This window comes from Triturus cristatus, chromosome 5_2 (genome assembly GCF_964204655.1).
Source record: "Triturus cristatus chromosome 5_2, aTriCri1.1, whole genome shotgun sequence".
Classification (NCBI taxonomy): Eukaryota; Metazoa; Chordata; class Amphibia; order Caudata; family Salamandridae; genus Triturus; species Triturus cristatus.
This window is the reverse complement of record NC_140588.1, coordinates 386,670,658-386,694,889: the sequence shown is the minus strand read 5'-3', so window position 1 is coordinate 386,694,889 and position 24,232 is coordinate 386,670,658.

Sequence of the window (24,232 nt, the reverse complement as noted above, 5' to 3'; positions counted from 1 at the left end):
CCACAATCTATGCTTCCTTGGGGTTCATGGGAACCAATGTATAACAGAGCAATGGGTCATTGCCCCTCCATTTTGTTAGGCATGTTGGGCCAGGCAAGAAATGCAAGTACATGTACATTGTGTGAAATTGACCCTTGGCATACCTCATTTGCTATATGACATAAATATTTTGTACCTGGTGTATTTCAGCTTGTCAGCGGTGTTGGCCACACAGCCTAAACAGAGTTAAATACGTGGCTAGGATCAGCCGTTAGTAATACTTTTATTTGCCAACAGTAAATTGGGGAGCACCAATATGAAGCACAGTCGGGTCCCCCACCAAGCGTCAAAAGTGTAAATGTCACTGTACTGTTTTGTATGATAATGCTGGCAGATTATATTATGCACACACTATGAAAAAACAATAAAGACGATTAAAAAAAAAACAGTAAATTGGGGAGGTCCTGAGACTAGCTCCTTAGTGCACTGTGTTATGTATTTTCAATGTTGCCAGTGGAGCTTCAGTAAATACAATTGTACACAACAAATTAAGATACCACGGAGAGTTTGTACCTCTATCAGGTTTAAATACTGCCAATACCGATCCGTTTATGAGAAACGAAAATACTGCTCAGGTATTCAGGACACAAAACGTTAAGTGGCATGTCCCAGGTCATTTATCATAATTGTGTCAATCATTGCTTTCCTCCCTCTCGTGGTCGCACTGACACTGACATTTCCCCGGCCTGCTGCAGGCTGTAAGGCAGCTTTCAGACCGCGATGGGCCGCTTTCACCCAACCAAGCGTCCGGTAGCCCCGCTCTAGTTGTCCCCTCTTCAGAGGGGGGCTGATTTGAAGCCGGTTGCCAGGGCTGATTTTGGTTTTCAGTCCAACCTTGCTCCCTCTTCTGTCTTGTCGCCAATCGCTCACGTTCTAATGCTGTGCGTGTAATGTTAAATTGAATCACGCTAGTTGATAACTGTGTCTCTTTGCTGCTTGGGTGTTTGTTACAAATGCTATTTGATTTACTGTTCCTGCAGTTCCTTTAATTCACTTGTGGCAGATTGGTTCCTTCTGTAATTTAGGATGTGGGCTGGAAATGTATCGAAAATCCACATTGTGACTGCCTTCATTTTTCCTTTTTTTCAAGAGCAATATCATTTGGGAGTTTGTGGTAACTAGACCTTGAGTCTTGTCAAACTTAATGACACAATGAGAAATTATGGCCCGACTGACTGATGTAAGCTGCGTTAAATGTATTTGCGGATGGAAAGTTTTAATTGATGGATTTATGTGGTTATACAATGGCTATTAAGATGGCCAGCTCTTGCCAGACCTGAGCCCTAGCAGTGCAAATAAAATAAACATTGAACCATGGCCAAATGTATTGTTTTAAAAAAAAAAAAAAGGCATTGTAATTTACAAAGTCAATAGCTTAAACTCTAGCAGATGCAAGACCTATTGCTATTTGAAAAAATAGTGTCCGGAGGCTGTAATTAAAGCCTCTAGAGTAACAGCACTCGTAACAGGGGGTGTCGCCATGGGAGGTTACAAAATGAGACAATGCGGTATTAAGGAGGGACTACTAAGCCTATTGACCAATGAACAGCCACAGTATACAGTGGACAATGACACAAGCCAATTAAAAATATGGGCGGAGAGTGGGCAAAGCTTCAAGTCCCTACCTGAATACAACATGCCTTGCCGAGCAGCGCATGCATTGTCCAGGCCTGACCTAAAAACGACCTCTCTTCCTGTCACGGGGATTCAACTCAACGGGAAATCAGAGGAAGTCCCTTTGTGACATAGGGACGAAGGTGTCACTGGGACTAAGATATTATTTCATTACAGCTGAATAACCAAGTCATCATCAGTATTTTATATTGCATAGGATAATTTAGTTAATAATGATCTTGTTCTTGCTGATTTTGGTTATTGTTTGTCTTGAAGACTCTATGAATCTGTTGAGCACAGGATTCTATTTAGGTCGAGCCTACTAAATAGCGCATGCTCTGTCAGTTGCGAGCCATATTGTGGCTTATAGCAAACATTGAGAGCTTAGAGCCCCGCCATTGCTTTCCATTGGTTGGCTTTTCTTGTCGCTATCATTTGCCTGCTTGTTAATTGTGCTCATCCTCTTTAACATGAGTGTATTTGCTTGGTGTCTGTGATCAATTTTAGGGAATCCCTTCTTTCTTTTTGTGTAAGCACTCGCAGATAATGCATGTGTTTTCGAGCCATCTCCCTTGCAACTCTCCCATTCATGCTGCTTCCTGTACCTATTTGCTTCTCCCCACTTCCCTTCCTGTTGCACTCAGATGGTTGCTTCTCTGTATAGCATCCAACCCCTGTGTTGCTTCTGCACCCCCTGCCCTTACCGGTGTTGCTGTGTGTCCTCCTGCCCTCCCCTGTGTTGTGTCTGACCCCCATGTTGCTTTATTCCCCGTTGCTACCACTCCTCTACCCACTTTGTAGAACAATTTAAAAGCGCTTTTGCATGTTTTGTTTTTAGTTACCCATGACTTGGATCAGTAACTAAAAGCAAAAAAAGCAGCTGCGTCATTATGTAGGCATGTGCATGCGTGGTGCATGCTCTTACAAAATGATGCAGGAGGCACCGTAAAAAGTTTTTTTTTCTGTTTGCTTTAGCCACACTGCACATCATCAAGTATCAAGGATGCTGTGCATTGTGGCTGAAAACCATTGGCAAACTCAATAGGTCACAAAGGTGAGACCTATTGGCTTTGACAATGATTATTTACATGTAGAAGGCCATGATCTTAGTTTCATAGATCGTTCCTCTTGTGGAGGCTCTTCATATATGTATTCTTGGGCCCATCCCCCTTGAAGCCTCCACCTTTCTCATCCAACTTTATGCAAAGACTGTACTTGTCTAACCGAGTTTTAGGAGTACTGGTGCCCAGTGTCCTACTCAAAAAACAAAACAGTGAAATAATTTTATTTAAAGCGCAGTAAGATGAAGTGGCTTCTTGAAGAGGGAGAAAACTTCTGCGAAAAAAACATGTGACCGTCGTAATAAGTTAAGAAAGAAACAGAAGGAGTTTACACATTTTGCTGAAGGCAAGTAAGGTTTCTCTTTTTTTTTCAGGGTTTAAAGGGAGTTGCATACTAAGGTTTGACCATAACAAAGGAAAAGTCTTGCTCTCCATATAGCGACAAGCTGTTGATCAGAAACTTAGGGGCATATTTACAAGGGGATGACACCACAGGAACGTCACTTCTTGTGATGTTCCGGTGGCGCTATGCCCTGCACCATATTTACAAAGTGGCGTTAAGCCACTTTTTGTGGCTTGACGTCGCATTGTAAGTATGGTACCCTTTCACCAGGTATCTGCGTGAAAGGGGCGTGCAGTGAGTCTTGCTGTGGACATTTCATCACAACACCCATTGCTTTTTGACACTGCCCAGATTTACAAGGAGGTGAAAATCTGAGGCAATGTCAAAAACTATGCCATGCAATAGCAGGCGTTAGAATGGCATAACGAAGAGAACTACTTTCATTTCTCATCATTTTTGCTTTTTCAATGTGTTCTGCATTCAGCAGCACAAATGAAAAGAGCAAAATGCCTTTAATAATTGTTTATGCGCAGAAAGGTGTCTCTTCTTGCACATAAAAAATCAATAAATAATGGTGATTTGCTACTTCTATGTGTGCTGCAGAGTGCAGCACACATCGAAGTAACAAATCGCCATTATTGATTGTTTATGTGCAGGAAGGGACACCTTCCTGCACATAAACAATCATTCCCTGCAAAACAGGCACCCTTGCACATTGGTGCAAGGGTGCCTGCATAGACGCTAGGCAGCTAGTTTTAGCGCCAGTGCTAGGGAAAACACAGGGGTGCACCATATTGTTGTACATACGGCACATCCCTACATTTTGGAAATGTTGGAGTGCGGCACTGCCAATTTTGGCGCAGCTCCGCGCTCTGACATTATCTTGTACATACGCCCCTCAGTCCCTTTTTTATCACGGCTTGAATGTATTGGTCGCTCTGTGGGCCGGCATAGACACCACTGCAATAGTGCAGGTGAGAATTAGCCAAAGCAGCACTCACAGAAGTTCTTATTTGAAAGAGGAGCAAAGGATAATTGCAGTTTAGGATTTCTAGATAAAAACGGTGTGTCTTGACAAATGCATTAAGTTGGGGCCGCAGAGCATTAGTACTTGGAGTGGTAGTGTTACATGATTTATGGAATTTTGTTTTCCATGAAGGATTCTCCTGCTTTACTTCCAGGACAGGTGGAGTAGAGTTCAATGGATTCTGCATTTATCTTTTCCACAAAGGTATGTCACCCATCAACAGATGTTAAACCAGTGGTAATTCTAACCAAATTTTACCACCACCAGTCTTTTTTTTGCTTTCCTTTTCACTAGTTTTTCAATTCAGGAATACTAAACAGGTCGTAGCCATTTCCTTTCACTATTGCTGAGGACTGACAAAATGCTACTTTGCCGACACTGGGAGCTATACATATGACTTAGTAATGTATTTCTGATGTAAGAGTTTATCACTTAGAATGTAGCAATTGTACCCTCTAGTTCCACACTGCAGGCCTGTGCATTAAACCGTTTATGAACCTTTTTAGCCAACATTTTAATCACTATGAAACTGACTTTAGATTTAGGTATCACCTACCAATAAACCCCAAATTCCCAGAGGGCGACTGCACTCCCAGAAATACTTTTCCCAATGTATTTTCTATTGTTATTGGTGACTTAACAGTTCTCTGCCCCTCTACATCCATCCCATTGGTTGTTTTTACACTCTTGCCTCCTCTAGCCCCATCAGTATACTACACCACTCCTGTAAGTCTGTAGACTTGCTACCTCAACTCCTCCACTCCAACACTTTTTCCTCCATATTAACCCCCCTGACTCAATAATCTCGCCAAGCTGGGATGCCTTCTTATTAAACCACAATTGGTGAACAAGAAACTCCTAATCATCTATGGCCTGATATTAGATTCCAATCTGAAGATTACATTTTTCAATAAATTATATTGATTTTTAACTTTTACGTAACTTGAAGCAGACATACTCAACATAACTGTAAAACCACAAGCTCCCCACCTCCCATGAACAAATCCACCTTATGGCACCTTACTTTATGAAGTGCAATTATCTTACAATTCCCAGTTTCCTCCTGTTCTTAACTGCTATCCCAAATCCAGGTCCCAATATTTCTTTTCGGCGTCTAAGAGACCCAGGATTCATAGTCTGTCGAGAAATGTTAAGTCTCTATTATGCTTGTTCAAGTAAGACATTACTAAATTCCACATTTTATTGAATTTGCATGACTCATTTTTCAAGTCATCTGCCTCTTTCTCATAGGCCAGCTGTTGTCACAGCCTCCCTAGCTATGATTGTACAGTAGGAACATGTCCTTGCCCCATAATTCCAGGATAGTTGGTTTAGTGGTCAGAAGCAGGAAGTAGGTTTTCCTATCTCTCGAGGAAGATAGGCCGTATTCACCATCTATGAGGACCCCAAAAATAAATGAAGCTGGATATTTATCAGTCCTTCAACCCTCGATTCGGCCTGTGTTTGGAGTATGGAGTCCCACTACTTGTCAAGTTTAGCGCATGACTGCAATATATGCAACATCGTTCCTGATTCTCCACAATGCCTTCAGAATATTTATGGGTGTGTTTGTTCATGGTGTGAAGTCACACATGGGTGTAGTGCCAACGACACAGGATCTTAATCTGAAGTTGTAATTCAGCACCAAAACCTGGATAGGACACCCTATATACCCAATAAATGACATGACCACATTTTCTGGATTTTGAATCATTATCAGGAACTGTTCCAAGAAGACTAGAGGAGTATTAGCAGTCTTTTATGAGGATGCCTTACAGACCAATAGTTTTCAGAGTGTGCCATTACTGACTGTGAAGCACTTGTCTTCCACTACTCGCCTGCCCCACTATCTCATGATCTTTCCTGCTGATATACAGCTCCCTTCCAAATAACTCAGCATTTGCAGATGTCTTCCTGGATACCACAACTAACATCACTAATAAAAATACAACAATCTATACCCTGGAAGACCCAAATATTTGTTACGATTGACTAAACCCTCAACTCAATAAAGTTACTCCTGTTGAAACTAAAAGCCCTCAACTTCTCCTAACGTGTCTCTGGACCAGCACGTTCAGCTGGGCACACCATCACACAATCTTCTCACAGCATGATCTCATCATAGCATCAGGAAACCTACTGATCATCTGGAGTGATCACCACATCATCAACTTAAATGTCAAACTTCCTACAAGGGCAAACATTACAGAATTGTTTAACAAGATTACCTATAGATGCTTGAGCAAGCTCACCTCATTGTATTTAACGCTCACCTTACTGCCGGCTTGCATACAACACACTTAACAGAAATAAAGCAACATAACACATTTTCCAAAGGAGTCAATACACCTCAAGACATCCACATGCTTTAAACAAGGCCCTGAGCAAAATGTAGAATCAAAGAAGCTGTATACAGAAATTATTCCATTCACTGCCAATCGAAGAACTAAAACAATCACAATTACAAAATATGCATCCAAAACCACAATACAATCATTGATGAAAAAAGCACAAAAAGCGCTATTTCCAGATTACGAATCCAAAGGTCCTTCCAAGTGACTATGCAGGATCTTCACCAAATTTTGCAACTCAAAGTGCACCACTCAAAGACCACTTTCTCCCAAGCCTACTGTTATGATGCCACAGACCACATTTTCGAAAAAGCAAAGATCCTAGGATCACAAATCCAGAGACCAAGATTGATAAGAGGACCTCTGCACATAAACATCAGACTCCAGCCTCCTTCAAACAACCTTTCCTCCCAATTTAAGTACCCTCTCAAGTAAAGTGGTACAGAGGGTTACCCGCTTACCTCTCCAAGCCTCCATGGACATCCTACTCTTTACAAATGCTGCAACGCCATCAAAAGTCTTCAGCAAAAGCCTCAGGCACCTACTCATATGATTTTCAAAGCTCATACATCAGGCTGAACATTAAAAAAAAATCTAGGTCCAGCACACCCAATGGGCAACCAACCAATCTGCAATGTCAGGTTCTTAGGAAAACTGATTGGAAAAGCGACCTTCAAGATCTCCAACTATAAGGAAGAAAACAACCTAGTCTTCAAAAAGCAAAAATGCTTCCACTTCGTCAGAAAGATGGCCTTATCTTCATTTAGTATGGTCTGAAAACAAATGTGGACAGAAATGAAGTTGCTGACCTGTTTTTCCTCTTTGACCCATCTTCCCCACTCTGTTCTACTGAGGCTAGAGGAATCTGTATTAATGGAATCGTTCTATACTGAGTCATTTCCAACCTAAGTGATAGATCAAACATCATGTCACTCTCCCCATTTACATCAGCTCTCAACAGTCCCATGTCTGGTCTACCTCTGGGCTAAATCATATTTCCATTCCTCTTTAATGCCTACCTCAAGTTCTTCAATGTGCAGTTGTTATAATTATGCCAGTGTCACACAGATCATCCTGAAACTATAAAACTCAACTTGACATAGGGACTTGGGGACTTGACCTTTGCGTCCAAGCTGTTGTTCTGTAGGTGGGGAGGATCCACTAGAAGTAGTGCTCCTTCAAAGATGAGATCCTAATCTCAGGAGAGTGCAAGAACTATGAGCCTGCAAAAATATGGCTCCAGGAATCTACTGTCCTCTGATAAAAATCTACTGAATTAGGAAACCCGGTAGATATTATGGACTCCACGTATCACTCGTTCTTCATGTGAACCAAGTCACAACATGCTCCTTTTAGACCTTGTCAGCTCTTTGAAATATCATCTTAATCCTGGGCTACTATGGAAGCTTCTGACCACTATTGCCCTAGTTCTGAATTGCCTAGCTAGACTAATCAAATAGACCCTGCCTAGGAACACCACCCTTCCTCCTGTGTAGACTTCAAAGATTTGAAGATGCAACAGCCAGACAACTAGTACACTTAAACCTACATGAGCATATCACCACAGGCCTCCAAGAACTTAAGTCACTACCAATGGCCTGCTGCTTCACTGGCAAGTAACTCTCAATTGCTGACAGAGCCATTTGCTCAGTGTCAGTGCCTCACTTGTTGCAGTGCCGAAACTTCAAATATAGTCTCAAAATAAAACCCTTCACTTTAGACAGGTACATTTGCTGACCCTTCCACCATACAAAAAGTCTTGGATGGTTGGAATCTCTATATCAGGCAGGTGACACAATTATATATTTCCCTCCTGTCAAAGTCAGGAAACACCTGGAATCTCCCGAAATTCACCTAGGCATTTATGTTTCAGTGTCATATCAACTTAAGAACTGAAAACAATATCTCACACAAGGATGATAAACGTGACTGAGAGCATAGCTAACGCTTACTCTCCCATGCTCCACTCTTTGCATAGGTGCAGCTATATGACAGAAGTGACAAAAAACTGTTGTTAATCAAGCATGACATGAAAGCACTTCCTGCATATGCCATCCTTGCAAATCTTACTGTTTCACCCAGCTAGAGCCATGCTATTTCAGCTCCTTCCTCTTCAGTCCACTACACACTCAAATGGTGCTATAAATGGTACAAGAAGAGTACCACTTTGCCTATTTAGCATGACACCAACACACTACAAACCCAAACTACGTTTGCACTGTCCTCATTCTATATATATGGTCATATTTTATAACTTATACTACACAACCCTCACTGTGCTGTGTAACAGAGGTGCATACATTCAGCCATTGATAGTTTCGTATGAACAACCAGTGCTTGCCCAGAAGCAACTGTGTGCAGCCTTTAGCACTATACAGCATGCTCTGGGCACAGGGCATGATCAGCAGCCAGTCCCTGCACCAGCTTTCGTACCACTGAATCAGCTGTGCATGGCCTTTGGCTATTCTGGAAAGAAGTGTGTCACACAATAATCATGTTGTCTTCATCACAAGCGTAGTCAAATCCTTGGATGTGGAATACTGCTGTCTGTATATTCAATGAAAAAAAGGTTAAAGTGACAGTATAGTTAGGTGCTGAAATAACACAAAAGTAGTGTTTAAAAACCAAACAAACACTTAAATTCACCAGTAGTAGTTTAATGAGTTAACTATAACTTGTGTCCATGTTTGCACTGCCTATAAACTCACATATTACATTAGTCATGACATGTTAACTGACATAACTGATAACATTTCTGATGCCATCTCAAATGACTTTGTTAATGACATTACTGATAACACCATAGTCATACACAGCATTGAGTTACTGGGTGAACATGTGTGGGTGCATAGCAAGGAAATAGTGTAAGTCCTGAGGCAAATGTGGTTGTGTATGTTCAAAGTTATAAATCATAACATTTGGGATGCAATTATTACTCCATGTAGAACAAGGTAAAGGCTGAGTGCATGTGATGTGGGTTGCACAGAAGGGTTTCAAAGTAGACTGTTCCTTAACACCACAGCCTATTGCAAAAAGCCTGTGAGTAAGCCCAAAAAATCTATTGACAATAGATTGTGCACCAGTGGATATCTGGCACATCCTCAAGTGAAATAGTCGTAATACAGAGAAATAGACAGATTTTATGTAGCGAGGAGGTTTTTATGGTGTGGATATTTATTTCCTGTACTTTGCTGAAGATTTTAAGGCATTGCAGATTATTAAATAAAGTAGAAGGGGTGTCCCACTTAGAGGAAGTTTATCTCACTCTTGTGTTGAAAACATGGCTCCAAGGTTATAGGCCATTGTGTCCACCTCAAGAATGTGGGTGGTGCATTTTACCAAACTATGGAGGGTTGTCCAAAGGGCCAGGCAAAAGGAGCTTTTACAGTGCAAATGCATATCTGTCAACCTTTTGACATAAAACTGTGGGCCATATGAAACCTTTACGAGGATGATCCTGATAAGCTGAATAGAATACTGTTGGACTTGGCCTTTTTTGGCTAAAGTTCCCTAAACTTTTTGCTTTCCCCCTAGAACATTTCTCTGACATGGTGTTGCCAACTTAGATGCTTTGGGCACTTTGCCACTGCTGATCAGTGTCAAAGTGCAATTGCTCCCTGTATAAAGTGTAATGATAATTAGTTGTCCATAATTGGTATGTTTGCCTTACTAGTAAAGTGCACTATGTGTGCCAGGGCTGGTAATGCAACTGCTACTAGTGGGCCTGCAGCACTAATTGTGCCACCCACACCAGTAGCCTTAAAGAGGGAACTCAGGCCTGCCATTGCAGTGCCTGCGCGCAGTTTGTTAAACGGCCATGTTGTTCTGACAAGTGCACGCACTTGTCAGACTTTACCCTTTCCTCTTTATGCACATCGAACACCCCTATGGTAGGTCCAAGATACCCCCTGGGCAGGGTGCAGTGCACGTGAAAGGTAGGACATGTACTAAGGTGTGTACCATGTCCAAACAGTGAAATAATCTCCATTTCCTTTTTCACTGTGGAAAGGCCATCTTGCCCATAGGATAGAATGGGGAGGCTGTGTAATATGTTTTCCAGTCTATCTTCCCAAAGGCTTAAGATGGAGAGGTGAAGTTTAGTGTGCCTGAACTCACATTGTAATAACACATCTTTTTATGAAGGTAGATTTTGCATTGTGTGTTTAGAAGCCACTCTTCTAGAAGTGGCTGGGTTTTTGTGCTCTAACATCTCTGTGTGTCTCTGCCTGGTTGTGGATTGACTGTCTGGATTTGAAAGTGATAGGATCTGGGGAATGTCTTGACCCAGGGGAGGAGGTGAGACAGCAACCGGCTGACCTGCATCAGGAGTGTAGGGGAGGAGTATCCCCTAGAGGTGAAGAGGCCTGGGTTGCTGCCATAAAACAATTGTCCCATCTCCTGCTGAGCGATTGAGAATCCAGACCCCCACTAATCAAAGGAAGAAGGTGTCACTGGCAGGGAGGCACCCAGAACTGGTTTGAACAGGGGTCAGTGCCCCCCTGAACACAAAGAGTTCAAAGACATTTAGGGCTGAATCCTCTGAACTTTGGAGAAATGGATTGATCAAGATTGAAGACTGAAGCTACTTTGTGGTCAAAAGGAACCTTTGCCAAGGAAGAAACAGCTGAAGAGACTGAAGGAAAGGATTGACCCTTGCTGTGTGTTCTGGGGCTGGCCTGTAGTTTGCTGCTTTAGCCAAGGAGAGGCTAAAGGGACTTTGCTGTGTGCTGTGTGCTCCTGCTTGAAAGGACTTTGCTGTGCTGTGTCCTGAAGTAACTTATCCCCAAGGGCACGAGGTGAGCTGGCTCCCTGTTGCGGAAACTCAGGAACACGAACGTTTCCAGGAGAGTCTCAGCGACGCTGTGTGCGTGTGCTTTTTGCAGCCTGAGACCCTCATAGGAATTGCCCTGTGATCGTGGGCATCTGGAGTTCGGGTGAGTCTCAGCGACACTGTGTGCGTGTGCTTTGTGCATCCTGAGACCTTCGTGAGGATTGCCTTGTTATTGTGCACTGGAGTCCAAGTGAGTCTGAACAACGCTGTGTGCGTGTGCTTTGTGCATCCTGAGACCTTCGTGAAGATTGCCTTGTTATCATGCACCTGGAGTTCAAGTGAGTCTCAGCGACGCTGTGTGCGTGTGCTTCGTGCAGCCTGAGACCTTCGTGAGGAGTGCTCTGTGACCGTGCACCCGAAGCTCATGTGAGTCTCAGCAACGCTGTTTGCGTGTGCCTGTTGGCAGCCTGAGACCTTCGTAGCATCAGCGGCCCGGACCGGCAGTCCCGGAGGAGCTGAGCCGCCGGCCGGAGCCTGCCATTGCCAGAGCGGGACCTCGAACCAACCCCGTCGAGGGAGGGCCCGAGTCCCACTGCCCGGAATTCACAAAGATTACATCACGGCCCAAGTTGCTGGAAGAGGAGAGCGAGGTCACACCCCCCACGTAATGTGTGTCGGCGCCTGGAGCAGGGTGCGGGCTCGGAGGTAGACGCTCTCGGCCTCTCTCATTCCTGCAGCGCGAGCCTCTGCTTCGGCTTGTATCGTGGCCCGTACTGACCAAAGGAGTGGCAGTACCAGGGCCGGAGTGCGGAGCTGCACTTTTTGTTACACCATACCCGAGTGGGGGCAACTGTTGACTGAGGCTGACTGCAAGTCAGCACAAGTGGCGGAGAGACCGCCTAAGGCACCGTGATCGGTGCTGGAGTGTATTACGCATTGCATTATTTCTGCATAATGAACTACCTTATTGTTGTATTACACCTTGCATTATTTCTGAATGACAAACAAACTGATTAGTGTATTACGCATTGCATTATTCCTGCATAACGAACTACCTGATTAGCGTATTACGGATTGCATTTTTTTCTGCATAATGAACTACCTGATTATCATATGACGCATTGCATTATTCCTGCATAACCAACTACCTGATTAGTGTATTACGCAGTGCATTATTTCAGCATAACAAAGTACCTGATTGTTGCGTTCTTATTGCATTATTTTTACATTGCAAAGTGCCTGATTCTAGCGTTATGCATTGCAGTATTTTTACTTTGCAAAGTGTCTGATTCTAGTGTAACGCATTGCATCATTTTTACATTGCAAAGTGCCTCATTCTAGCATTACGAACTGCATAACATGGCATTAGGACTGCAGTGGAACATTTAGAAGTGCTCATTAATATTGCCAGAATGTACCAGGGCTGGCTGGCCTAACAACCGGCCAGAAGGAATATTACAAATACGCATATGTTGGATTTATATCATGTGGTCTTATTGTATTTCTTTTTATATAAATTTATACTCGTTTTTTTTAAACTCGTGTGAAGTCCTTTTGTGGTGTCATCATTGGGTTGCTGTGAGCGTGGTTGCAAATACTTTACACATTTGCCTTGAAGATAAGGCTGACTGCTCGTGCCAAGCTACCAAGGGGGTGAGCGGGGGCTCTCTGAGTAGGTGGCATTCCTTTCCCTGATGTGGAAACAAGGGTTCTGTCAGAATGCTCACTGGATTCATCCGACCATCCACAGGAGCAGATGCCTGATCCCAACTCCCCTCAATGGACGAAAGCCCAGACAGTATTTCAAAACCTGAACTACGCGTTCACCGGGGGGAAAGGGGGAGTGGGAGGAAAAGAGAGACCACCTCCAGATCCAGTGATCGTCTTCTACTTCTCAGTCAATGGTTGTGTTCTTCGGTAAATGGTTGAGAAATAACAGGACCTAAACACATTTGAATACCAAAATTAGAATAATGCCTTTCAGTAATATGAATATTAATAAGCATATAATTCCTAGAACCTTCGCACACCACACCCATCTGGATCCCTAGGATGGCTAGCTTCTCTCTATAGTTTTGATAAGGCTCAACATTTGATTTTCAGAATATTGAAAGTGGTTCTGATGATGAAACGGAATTATTGTCTAAAACGAGAAGACAAGATAGTCTTTTCTGAAGCACAGTCTTGATGATTCTAGTCTTGTAGGATAAGAACATAGTATTTCCAAGTGAACTAAAAGGAACGCTCTTACTGTAAACCGGAGGTTTCTCCTCAGGAATCTTCTCTTCCAATGAATGATGCTGAAGAAGGCTCATATGGATGTCCGGAGACTTCGTGACTGGAATACTTCACTTCAAACTAGAAAACGCGAGGAATGCTACTCTCAAAAAGGAGGAGGTTCCTTGTGTGCACACTAACCAAGAAAAGGGGCGTACTACGAGAGGACAAGGCTTCCAAAAAATTCTCCTCAGATCGAGCACCTGACAGAGACACTGTTCACTCACTGAGAAATTCAGTTGAAGTGCGCGGCTCCCAGAGCGAGAGTGCTAGAAGGTACACTTTGTATTGAGGCAAGGCAACAACTAGAGCGCTGAAGGTGATGTCGATGGCTGCCGCCATCTTGGGGTGCTGAATTCTTCGCGTGGATCACTTTACACATCAGTCTCTTTAATATCTAAGCAGAATGAAGGCGTCGCCGATACCAGTGGGGATATCGGGCAAAATGAATCTTATTCTTTCTAGGAGAGCACCTCAAGATACAAGAGATGGAGTTCCTGACAGAGGGTCCCTATTTGGCCTAATGTACTTACCTCAGCCAACCAGGGATCCCGGGACAAACAAATACAAACTCATTTTTGCTGGGTTAAAATGGGAGTGACCCCATTAAAGTCTGTGGACACATTTTGTTTGTTAGCTGGGTGAATACTGGTAAAAAAGGGATAGCATCCATCAAATGTGGACAGCTTAATGGATATGCTATGTGTCGAGCATGCGTTCAAAGGTTATGTCCATTATCATGTGATTGGAGATAGGAAATTGGCCATTGATGTACTGTGTTGAATTACTTTGAGTCCGCTTAACCTATAGGATGCTGTCAGAAGTACTGGAGGATGTCATTAGTAATGTCATCAATTATGTAATTTGAGATTTCATCAGTGATGTATTCAATGATGCCGTTTAAAATGTCATGAGTGATGTAATATGTGAAGTCATAAGCAGTGCATGGTGAGGGTGCAAGTTATATTTAGCTTTTTGACTGTAGCTGTTGAAAATATTATCACTTTTTTAAAAAACATTTCCTTTTTATGATTTTGACACCTAGCTACAACATGACTATGTCATACTGTTTAAAAAACAGGAAAATTTGCCAATTATACATAAATGGAATAAGTATGACTTGCACTCCTAGAGTTTCGCGGAGATTCGTCAAAGGGGTGAAAGGAGAGAAGGGAGGTCCCAAAACACGTTTGGGAACCACTGCATTTCCCATAGACTTGGTACTCAGGCGTGAAAACGACTGTACAGATTTGAATGACATTTTACAAGATTACACATTATGTTGCCCAGATGATCCTTTTGGGTACTACAGATAAGTAAGGTAAGTATTTTGTGAGTTATAAGGTATTTTAACTTAGTGATATCTGTAGTTGCAGTGTGGTATTTCACAGTATTTCATGGGAGTACAGAGGTACATAGTGATGATAAGTCATTATGTGATTGGCTAATGGCTGCCTTTACAAAAGTTAAAGGCAGCCATGTTGTTTTAAGGTACACTTTGGCTGTGTCCTGTGGTATGCCTTCAGATATAGCTAAGTAGTATGATTGATATTTTTCTCCTACCTATTTCTTAAAGTGGTAATAGGTAGGCAAACATATTTTTAAGTTTCTATATATTTAAAAAAATGTACATAGTACCACAGTACTGCCTCAGGAGCACTACGGTACCAAAGATATTTAAAAAAAATGTATATGTATTAAGAAACTAAAAACACACTGTAGTATGCTATATTTGACAAATGTAGTTTACTACAGTGTATTTTCTATTTTTAACATTTTTAAATATGAACAAAAAAGTTTACGCAGTACCTCAGTAATACCTAGAAATTACATTGCTACGTAAACATCTTTTTGTAAAATGCACTGTTCTCCCTAAACTGCCAGTAAAATATATAGAAATTTATAAATACCTTTCTCTAACTAGTGCCACTGTAATAAAGTGGTAATAGGTAGTGAACAACAATAAAACCTACTACTTACCTATATCTAACACCGTAACCCAGAATGCAGGGAAATGCAGAACGCAGACGAACTGTGATGAAAACTACATGGCTGCCTTTTACCTTTGGTAAACATGAGCCATTCACATAGTGACTTCTCATCCTCATGTACTGTGGAATACGGCGAACTTACCGTGGTATACCGTGGCACAATATATAACTAAATGTTTTTAAACATATAACTTTAACACTACTTACACTATTCACACACACTACCAAAAATTACCATTTCCACCTCACAATGTATATTCCAGGCACATTACATCTACATTCGCTCACACACTTTCATGCCAATTTTGTTTTAATTACCACTCTCCACTCAATGCCACTTCACTCTATGCCACTTCACTCTACACCACTCCACTGTAGGCTATTACATTCTACGTGGGTGACTCCACTGTGAGCCACTCCACTCTATGGTAATCCACTGTACGCCACTCCACTCTACTTCAGTCCACTCTGCGCCACTCTGTGCCACTCAGCTCTACACCACTGTACTGTATGCTACTACACTCTACTCCTCTCCATCCTATCACACTCCAGTCTACGACACTTCACTGTATGCCCCTTGACTCTACAGTACTCCACTCTATGCTATTTCACTGTACGCTACTCCACTCTACAACACTACAATCCATTCTATTGTACTCTATGCCACTCTACTATACGCCGCTCCACGTTACGACAATCCACTATATGCTATTACATTTTACACTACCGCATTCTACACTCCACTCTATGCCACTCCACTCTTCATCACCACACTCTACGCTACTACACTCTACGCTATCCACTATATGCCACTCCACTATAAGCAACTCCCCTGTATGCCACACCAGTGTTCACAATTCCACTGTATGCCACTCCATTCTACACCACTCCACTCTATGCCACTCCACTCTACTTCACTCCACTCTATGCTACTGCACTCTATGCTATTTAACTGTACTACACTCCACTCTACTCTATGCTACTACACTATATGCTGCTCCACTCTATGTCACTACACTGTATGACAGTAAAATCTAATTATTCCACTCTACACCACTCCACTGTACACTACCCACTGTATGCCACGCAACTGTATAAAACTGCACTTCACACAATTCCACTGTACCACTACACTGTACGCCTATCCACTCTACACCACTCCACTCTATGCAACTCCATGCAATGCCACTTCACGCTATGCCACTCCACTCTAAACTGTTCCACTGTATGCCAGTCTATTCTACCACACCCCACTGTACGTCACTACAATGAACACAACTTCACTGAACGCTATTTCACTGTATGTCGCTCTACTGTACGACACTCCAGTGTACATCATTACACTGTAAATCCACTCCACACTATCAAACTGTATGCAACTCCACTATATGACACTCCACTCTATGCTATCACACTCTATGCCATTCCACTGTACAACACTGTAATATATGCCACTCTAATCTACCCCACTCCACTCTATGCCACTCTACTCTAAAACAGTCCAGTCTGCGCTATTCCACTGTATGTTACTCCACTCTATGCTATTCCACTGTACGCAACTCCACTCTCACGACTCCACCCTATGCTAGGCCACCCTACCCCACTCCACGCTATTCCACTCTATGCCACTCCACTCTACGTCACTCCACTGTAAGCTATTCCACTCTATGTCACTCCACTGTACACCATTGCACTATACAGTACTCTAGTCTATGCCTCTCCACTCTATTCAGTGCCACTCCACTCTATGCCACTCTACTCTATTTCACTGCACTCTATGCTACTACACTCTACACTCTACGTTATTCCACTGTACTGCACTCCACTCTACTCCATTCTACTCCACTATATGCTACTCTACTCTACTTCACTACACTGTTTGCCAGTAAACTCTACGTTATTCCACTCTACACTACTCATCTACTCCACTGTACACTACTCACTGTATACCACTCAACTGTACGAAACTGCACTCTACGCAATTCCACTGTCACCACTACACTATACCTCACTCCACTGTACGCCAGTCCACTCTGCACAACTACACTCTATGCAGTTCCACGCAATACCACTTCACTCTACGCCCCTCTACTCTAAGCTGTTCCCCTGTATACCAGTCCATTCTACCACACCCCACTGTACATCACTGCACTGTACACCACTTCAATTAGCGCTATTCCACTGTATGCCGCTGTACTATATGACACACCAGTATACACTACTACACTGTACGCCAATCCACTCCACACTATTACACTACACACAACTCCACTTAATGACACTCCACTCTATGCTATCTCACTCTATGGCACTCCACTGTAAAACACTGTACTATCTGCTATTCCTTTGTATGTCACTCAACTGTATGGCACACCACTCTGTGCCACTCTATTCTACTCCACTCCACTCTCTGCCACTCCACTCTATGCCACTCTACTCTAAGACAGTTCGGTCTGCCCCATTCCACTATATGCTATTCCACTCTACTCCACCCTGCGCTATTCCACTGTCACCACTTCACTCTATGCTGTTCCACCCCACGCCACTCCACTATACTCTATTTCACTCTATGTCACTCCAATCTACGCCACTCCACTGTACATCATTCCACTATACAGTACTCCACTCTATGCCACTCCACTATATGATATCCCACTACACACCACTAACCTCTATGCTATTCTTCTGTATGCCACTAAACTATACATCTCTCCACTGTACGCTGCTCCACTCTATACCACTTCACTATTCCCTATGCCACTATACATTATTCTACTGTATGCCACTACACTCTACAATTCTCCACTGTACCCCACTTCACTATAAGGTATTCCACTGTACCAACTACACTCTATGCCAATGAACTCTACGCTATTCAACTGTATACCACTCCACTCTACCCCACTCCTATTGTATGCCATTTCACTGTACGCTATTCCCGACACTATTTCAGTGGTAGTGTCAGCTATTCCACTATATGCCACTCCACTCTATGCAACTACCCAGTATGCCACTCCAGTGTACGCTATTCCACTGTATGCCAATCAACTTTACCACACTCCACTCTGCCCCCTCTACTCTACTCTATGCCACTCCACTCTAAGCCATTCCCCCGTATGTCACTTCACTTTATGCTATTCCAGTGTACGCCACTCCATTGTACGCTAATCCACTGTACGCCACTCTAGCCTACGCAACTCAACTGGACACTACTAAACAGTGCGCCAATCTAGTCTACGTTATTTGACTAAATGCACCTGCACTCTTTGCCGCTCCATAATGTTCTATTTCACTCTACGCTACTATACTGTACGCCACTCCTTTGTATGCCACTAGTGTATGCTAATCAATGCTATGCTACTCCACTGTACGTTATTCCAATCTACAGCAGTGCACTGTATGGCACTCAAATCTATGCTATTCCACTGTAGGCCACTCCAGTCTACGCAACTCCACTATCCGCTATTCCACTTTATGGCACTCCAGCGAACGCTACTCTGCTGTACCCCAATCAACTGTATACTATTCGACTCTATCCCACTCCACTGTATGCTAATGACACTCCACTTTACGCAACTCCTCTGTACGCTGCTCCACTCTATGAAACTCCAGGGTACGTCCCTCCACTGTGTGGCACTCCACCGTGTGCTATTCCATTGGGTGCCACTCCACTCTACGACACTCTACTCTACACTATTCCACTCTATGCCACTCTATTGTATGCCGCTCCACTCAACAGCAATCTGTGGCACTACACTCAACAACACTATATTCCACTCCTCTATAGTCAACTGGACCACACTCTAGTCTACTGGACCTCACTCCACTGTGCAACACTGTAGACCTGTCTATGCCCCTACACTATTCTTCACTCTATGACAGTTTCATACACTCTACAACACAGCATATCACTCCACTGTACGAGACATCACTCCATTCTTTAACACTTGCAGTATACTACACTCTATGGCACTATATTTTACGAGATGGATGCTACACCACTACATGACACTTTCGTTCACTCTATGCTGTGCCATTCCACTTAACTATTCTATAAGACAGTTTATCCCTCTGTATGCCACTGTACGGCTCTCCAAAGTACCCCACTCCATTCTACAGCACTCCTATACTCTATAGAATTGCACACAATGAGACTCTATAACACTCTAGGATCAGTGGTTAATTTGTACAAAAATAAGTGCTGGGGCTCTTGTCAGGAGGCAGCTTGCAACAGCCCATTTCCCCTGTTAGTGCAGCCTAAAACAGAACCAACTGCTTACCATTAATGTGGGGAGTGGATGTGGCGTAATGGCCAGAGCTGCTGACTCGGAGCTGGGAACCAGGTTTGAGGCTCCGTGTCGGCTCATCATCCTGTGATTCTGGGCTAATCAATTGATCTCCTCGTAAATGAATGTATCCTTAACTGGAGCTCATGAAAAGCACCAATGTCGATGATTAAGTGCTGGTGCTGTACACTGGAAACCACAGGCTCAGATCAAGCACTGTCTAGGATAGTGTACAACATCACATCACACTGTATGCCCCCATAGCGCACTGTACAACACTCTACTTTACTCTATGTCATTCTACGACACTACTCAACTCTATATCACTCAACGGCACTGTACTCTATGACAGAACAGTCAACGGTCTTCTGCTGCAAGACTATCAACTGCACTATACGACACGCCACTCCACTGTACACCATGCCACTCCACTCCACTATATATGACACATCATGCTGCTACACTATTTAACACTTTACTCCACTATACTCAATGCCACTACGCTCTACTCTACTAGCCACTTTACCATGCACTGTGTTATAAGAAACTATGGCGTTTTAGATGTCATAAGTCTTATTATAAATCCTATGACTTCACATGCTATGAGTTATATAATTTGCAAGGGTATAACCAGTGCATGGAGAAATGGCTATTTATAGTTAATGAAGTGTGGTAATTGATGTGAGACGAATGTGTACATAGGTGCACAACGTATAGAAAATTGAAGATGGTGCACAAATTCTAAATGTAATTTCTATCTAGTGGTGCATAAATTAGAAATCTAAGTTATAACTATAATTTTTTATTTCTCCTGTTTATATAGTTTAAGTTGGGTTTGTAGATAAAGAATAAAAAAAGGTTTTCCTAACTATAACTTAGTTTTCACCTTTGTCTTTTTTCATGCATATATATATAGATAAATATTTTTACACACACACATATATATGTATATACACATATATATATATATATTAACTGAAAAAAACAAAGGTTACAAGGACGTTATAGTTAGGCTCAGATTTCACTTGTACAAAACCATTGAAATTCAGCAGTTATAGTTATATATATGAATGTATGTGTATATATATATATTCACTGAAAAAACCATAGGTTTCACACATGTTATAGTTAGCGGAAATTTTACTGATAAAAAAACAATGAAATTCCCCCGTTATAGTTAGTGCAGGCAACTATAACTCACGCGACCGCAATCCTCTGCTGATGCTAATACTGTATTTAGACACTTATTTGCCCATGTCTTCTTCCATACATTTTTAGCTATACATATATTACAAATATTTTTTTTTCATAAAGACACATATGTCATCAGCAGAAGATTGCGGTCGCGTGAGTTATAGTTGCCTGCACTAACTATAACGGGGGAATTTCATTGGTTTTTTATCAGTAAAATTTCCGCTAACTATAACATGTGTGAAACCTATGGTTTTTTCAGTGAATTTGCAAGGTTTTTTAAATGCTAATTCCTAACTGTAACGTGTGTGAAACCTATGGTTTTTTCAGTGAATTTGTACGGTTTTTTAAATGCTAAGTTACTTTACGCCATTCGTGGCGTGCGCCGCCCACTTAACGCAGTTCGTTCCGTGCGCGCACGGTGCGCTTCGCGCACCGTGCGCGCACAGTGAGCACGCAGGGCGTTTCGCGCACCGCGCACCCACTTTACGCAGTTAGTGCCGTGCACGCACGGTGGGCACGCGGTGCGCTACGCGCACCGCGTGCCCACGTTACGCTAGATGGGCCATGTACGCACGATGCGCTTCGCGCACCGTGCGCACATGGAGGACATATGATGCACTTCGTTTTGAAAGGTACTATTTTAATTTTTCGGATATATGTTATAAGCCATGCTCAAATGGCGCCCTTCGGGCACCATTTGCACACGGGGTGGAGAGAGTGTGGATAATTTTTTTTTTTATTATTTTTTTTTTAAATATTTTAGTTTATCTCATCTTTATTACGCCATGCACAATTGGTGCACTTCGGGCACCAATTGCACACGGGGGGGATGGAAAGTGTGGATAATTTTTTTTTTTTATAATGTTTTACCGTACGCGTACGGTAAGCGTAATCGGCAAAATTAGCGAAAAAATAAAAATTCCGTTTTTGGCCTTGGGGGATCTTTGGGGACTCCCTCAACATTGCTATGTGTGTGGGAGCTGTCTAAACAGCCCCTTTACATGTTTTTGTGCTTTATATTTTAAACATCACTCTCAGTGCGAGAGAGAAAATGGCGGCCGCCGCTTCCTGGTTTCGGCCGATTCGAATGTTTACTAAGATCTAAGAGCCAATCAGAATCGCGCTCGCGCACGCCACCGTACGCGTACGGTAAGCGTACCGTAAGCGCACCGTAAGCTGGCTCAGATATATATATTGATTTAAAAGCTATTTTCTCAGAATCTACTGAACAGATTTACACCAAACCTACAAAAGGCACTTCCTTGACCTGAGGACTACCTCTCTGCCAAATTTCTAGTAATTCTGTTCAGCCGTTCGGGCTGTAGCCCTGTCTAAAGGTCCTATGGAAAAATGCATGGGAAAAACGCGTTTTGGGACCCCCCTTTTATCTCAGCCCCTGCTTGACGAATCCCCCCGAGACTTTCAGGGTAGGAGCGGAGCGTAGCGCCCCACCTATTTTGAAAAATTCGCGAGGATTCGTCGACCGGCGCCAAAGTTATTCAAAATAGAATGTTGCGGATTTCCTATGGAAACGTGGTCCTAACTATAACTACCTACTGGCGACCGCCAGTAGGTAATATATATATATTCACTGAAAAAACCATAGGTTTCAGGCATGTTATAGTTAGAAATTAGCATTTAAAAAACCTTTGAAATTCACTGAAAAAACCATAGGTTTCAGGCAAGTTATAATTAGAAATTAGCATTTCAAAAACCTTAGAAATTCACTGAAAAAAACATGGGTTTCAGGGACATTTTAGTTAGTTGGACATTCTTCCCGTACAAAACCATAGAAATTCCCCGGTTATAGTTAGTTCAGCTAACTATAACTCGCGCACCCACAATGCACTGCTGATGACGTCACATATTACATCATTCCTGACAAGGTCAGTGGCATCACTGATGACATCACTGATGACATCTCAAATGACATCACTGATGACATCATCCAGTGACAGTGTTTTTCTTTAAAGTGTAAATATGTATTATATATATGCCAAGGTGTATTGAAGAATGAGTGGGTGTATAAGTATCTGGATGAAGGATTTAGTAGGTGCGTGACTGACTGTTTAAGTGAGTGATTACATGTGTCTTACTGAATGCATGGGATAGTGACTAAACTGTGTGAATGTCTGTATTAGTCTGTCTGTTGTTGTATAAGCTGCTGCATGGGTTGCTCAGTAGCTACATGATTGTCTATATGGGTTACCAATTGGTTGCCTGAGTATTTGGATGGGTGCCTGAGTGTGTGTGTGGGTGGGTGGAAGGTGTGTGACTCTGTGCATAGATGTTTGAGTGGTTGATTCACTGTGTGTATGGGTTCAAGAGTGCATGTGGAAACAGCTGTATGGGTGGGTGAGTGTGTTTATGGGTGTGTTGGTGAGTGAATGGATGTCTCAATGGTACATGTCCAAGTAACTGTAACAATTGCAATAATGTCATAACTGGATCAAATATAACACATCCAATGAAAGGACACACCATCAAGCTGAAAGTAAACGCTACATGTGAATCAACCAATATCATCTACCTACTGTAATGTCCCTGCGTGAAAGTATATGTTGGCCAAACGGAGAGAAAACTGACAGTCCGGATTAATGAACACAAAAGTAATATAAGAACGAAACAACTGAAGTCAACTGTAGCACAACATTTTATTGAAGAACAACACAACATTTGGCAATTAAAATTTTGCATCCTGGAGTCAATCGAAAGAATAGAAGGGAGAAACAATCACATCTATCTCCTACAGCGTGAAAACTATTGGATCCGACTGTTGAATTCCCTTAAGCCCAACGGGTTAAATTAACGCTTGGAATTTCAATGTTACCTTTAAATAATATGGACTGGATTCTATGACTCAATGAATGAGTATGTATTGATTGACTGGACCTCCAGCCAAAAACCGGACTCTATGACACAATGAATGTGTATGTACTGATTAACAAGCTTACTCTGGTTTATTTCCTTTATCGTTATTTACTTCCTTTATCGTTATTCTTTTATCACTATTTAATTTCCTTAATCCTTAAAATCGTGTCCACACGACATTGAAATTGGTGTATGTATTAGTCAAGTAACAGCATACCGTATTCCACAGTGCACAAACACACGATCGGGTTAAACCACACAAACTCGCATAGCGCACGTTAGTCTACCTTCTACGTTCTTGAGTCACTGGGTGTAATTGGGAGTAGTCCGTCATTTCTTTCAAGGTACTAAACAATTCAGCGCACTTGCAGCAAACACACCATCGGAGGAGACGCCATAGGCGAACT